The sequence below is a fragment of the Hylobates moloch genome, unplaced genomic scaffold (assembly GCF_009828535.3).
Source record: "Hylobates moloch isolate HMO894 unplaced genomic scaffold, HMol_V3 SCAFFOLD_5, whole genome shotgun sequence".
NCBI lineage: Eukaryota > Metazoa > Chordata > Mammalia > Primates > Hylobatidae > Hylobates > Hylobates moloch.
The window spans coordinates 110,043,160-110,047,147 of record NW_026652280.1 but is presented as its reverse complement, the minus strand read 5'-3'; positions in this window follow the sequence as shown (position 1 = coordinate 110,047,147).

The following is a 3,988-nucleotide window of genomic DNA, read 5'->3' as shown; positions in this document are numbered from 1 at the left end:
TGGTGCAGGGTCACAGAGCTTTCCCTTCTCTCTCTGCACTGTCTCCTTGGCCTGGGTAAGCAGAAGGTCCTGGATGCTGCAGCCACAGAGGCGGGAGGCAGAACAGCAGGGACCTGGGAAGGGTAGGAGTGACTCTTCAAGAATGAGGTCTGGAGACCAGAGCAGGAAGCCCTCAGAATAGAGAGAACATGGGCAAGGTGGTCAGCAGGCTGGTGGGCAGCCCTGCTCAGATCCCTCCCCTAGAGCAGAATGGTCACAAAACCTGGGCATAGGGGCCTATTCTGGAGTGGCCTGGCCCAAACAGCAAATTGTTGTGAACCCCCATATTTTAACTTGAAAATCCAGTGCCTGTCACATGATGGATGCTCAGTAAATGTTTACTGAATTAATGTGAATCCTGCATTCTACTGCATCATCTGTATAATTCCTGATTTTTGAGCTCTCGAGGGCTTCTCGTACCCCCAGCTCACTGCCTTGTACCCTCTGAGAAGCAGGGCTGGGATGGAGAGAGCTCTGCGTGTGTTGTCGGGCACCCTGAGCCATCACTGGGCCAAGCCACTGCACCTACCAGGGCCCTGGTTTTCCCATCTGTGAGACAGGATAGAGAGGCAGGACCGCAGGCCTCAGCCAGCTAGGGAATGGCAACTGCTGGCACTCCGGTGTCCATCAGTATGTCTGAGATAGCCGGCGAATGGAGCACTGGGGCAATGTTTGAAGGGAAACTGAACCTCACTAGGGTGAAGCTTGTGCCAAAGCAGCAGGAAAGCGTGTTCCATACTCTGTGCCACCTCTGACTGTGTCTTGAATATTCCATGCTTTTATGTTTCTGGGTATGACCAGAAGCTTGGAAAAAGTTCCTTGCATTGTGACCCACATGTATATCTGTGTTAAAAAAAAAAAAATGCTGAAGTCAGCATCATGCTTTTTCAGATTTGTTAATTCATTTGATTATTCATTCGTTTATTCATTCATTCAAAAAACATTCATTGAACACTACAATGTGGCAGATGGTAGGGTCCCTCATTGGGAGGAGACACCCAGTGAAATAAACAGACAATTACACTGCAATGCGCAAAGTGCTATAATGATGGCATGAACAAAGCGTTTAGGATGGTTTGCAATGGCACTCACCTTTTCCTCTGGAACACGGAGTGTGTCCATATGCTCATCACCATCACTCTCTGAAGAGGGGACAGTGTCTATGGAAGAGGACACTGAGGCTCAGAGAGGTTAAGTGACTCACACAAGATCACACAGTCCTTATCTTCTGACGCTAAACCCAGTGCTCAAGGGATTACTTTGTATGTTACCCCACAGCTATGGATATAATGTTATGACTCACCTCCTTTTGGGGTTCTTTTAGTGAATTACTATTGCTTTATTAAGTCTCTTTTGTCCTGCTAAAAAAAAAAAAAAAGAAACTAGTAAAACTATCTGCTTGACCACTTTCTTTATAAAACTGGGCAGTCTGATGGGCTTGTGTTATCCTTTAAGAAAATGAAAATATTTTAAGATTTTCTTTTTTGGCCCTGCCTTGGGCTGGACAGTCATTCCCATCCCTTCCCTCCACAGAGAGCCATGGTCTTTAGACCATCCAGGAGAAATGTGCCCAGGTTTGTGAGCTGTTGGGATCATTGTTACCACTGTGGGTCCTTTCTCGGCCTCGTATGTATCAAACTGACTTTGCTTTCCTTTCAACCTTCCAGAAATTAGACCCACAAAACATAGAGATGGGTCACATAAGTCAAAATGGAGGCAGAGGCTGGTTAAACCCTTTACCCTCTGACAACAGTGTTCCTCAGGATTCTTGGGAACAGGTGAACACATTTGAATTGAGCCCTGACTTTACTCTGTGACTCTGTCCCTGTCCTTGAACCTCTCTGAGCTTCCATGAGCTCACCTGTCATACAGATACATTAACAGTCACACAACTCACAAAAAGATGCCAGGGTTTACAAAGCAATTTGTAAAAAGTGACCTCCTTGATGAATGGAGGGTGCCCAGCAGGCTTCTCTAGGGTGTGTGAGCAAGGCAGCATGAATATTGGAAAGAGACTGGACTTTGGAGTTGGAAGATCCAACTTCAGACTCTGAAGCTGCCTCTTATGAGCTATGTGACTTTGAGCAAGTTTCCAACAGCCCTAAGACTCAGCAGCAAACCCAGGATGATGATGGCACCCTCCCCATCCACCTTACTCCCAAGTTGTTAAGAGAATGAAAGCAGCTGAAGCCCTGCTAACCAGGCAATCTGGGCTGCATGCTGGTCAGTGCCAGGACCAGGGTTGAGTTTATCCTTCAGCAACCGCAGTCCTCCCAGAGGATGGGAGTCTTGTGTGCTTCAGACAATAAGATCCTGCCAAGACAAGAAAAGGAAGCTGACAATTTCTCACTTCTTTCAGCTGTCTCCCGAGCTCCCTCCACAGGCCCACATCACCCCACTAGCCTTCTACACTCCCAAAACACTTTTCAGAAGGGCTTGTCTCCCTTCCTTCTGGCATAGCACCAATGCTCTGTCTAGTCCGGAGGTGGACTTGCTGCTTCACACTCTAGAAAATGCGGGGCTGTTGAGTGACAGTGGCACCCACCACGGCAGTCCCACTTTTTTACCCTACAAAGCTCATCTGGGCGGGTGCCAGGTTCCTAGGTTTGGGTTCCCTCCACTATGAGGGGCTCAGCCCACTTGGAGTCAAGAGGAAACAGCCCAGCTACCGACTTGCAGAGAAGACCCTCTGGGTAGGTTTGCTGGTGGGAAGACCATCTCCGGCTGCTCCTTGAGTGTTGCCGGGCTGTACTCTGCTCTGCCTGCAGGCCTCCCCAGCCCAGGAGGACCCATTCCACCTGTTGGAGATTTGCTGGCTACCTCCAGGTGGCCAACGAGGGTGTGGCAACTTCACAAATAAGGAAAACCAGGATAAGAGGCAATGTTTGCCTCTGTGAAACAAGTTTGCGATAGTTTTGTGATAATTCTGATTAGGCTGTTCCAAAACCATTGTTTTGCCAACAGCAGCTCTCCTCCATTTTTTTCTTTCTTTCTTTTTTTCTTTTTAGAAATCAAAGGCCATGACTGTTCACCTTTCCTTTGAAGTATTATGTCTATTTGCTTATTTGATTCAGATAGGTTGAGAACCATATGACTCTCCTTTTTAAGTAAAATTTTCCTTCTTTAAGCCACCGATCCATAGGAAGCAAACATCTGTGGAATAAAACAAAGTACACCATACAATGAATATTGACTAAATAGAAAATAGGCATTCATATTTGAAGGCAAGATACATAAGTTATATCAGTAATCATTGACCATAAGCCGACTGTCAACATAACCTGAGGGGGTAAATGCTCCACCAGTGCTCAGGTTGTCTCTAGAAATTCCATCAGGTCTTCTAGGAGGATGGCATTTTCTGTGTGGTATAACCATTCTTAAAAATATTTAACATAAGTACCCACATAATGTTTTTCTGACATATATTGCAAAAATAATTCTGGGAGAAAATCCATAAGCATGTCACATAATATTATACAGAATACAGTTGAGAAAAGTTGCCTACAAGAGCAAAAGCAAAGGCAGATTTTGTGGGTTCCAGGTACCAGGGTACACATCTAGCCCAGCTTAGGACAGTGGAAGACAGTCAGGAATGTCCAGACCCCTGCCAAATTATTGAAGACTTGAGCTCTGAGGGTCTGCAAACCTGTGGAAGATGTCCCCTTCCATTGGAGGGCATGACAAGGCCAGAGCAATCAGTTCAAGCAGCTCCCCACACCTTGGGTTTCTGCCTATAATTCAAACCACAGGAGAGGCACAGCTTCACTTTTTCTCTTTCCTCACTTTTGTTCTCATCTGAGAGGGCACTGAAACCCTCAGCCTTCCTTCAGTCAGTCCGGTACAGAGCTGGACCAGACCCAAAAGGCCGTCAGTCTGTCTCACACTCCAACACCAAGGACAGCCACTGATTGAATACTTCAGTGACAAAGAACTCAGTGTTCTGGGCAAC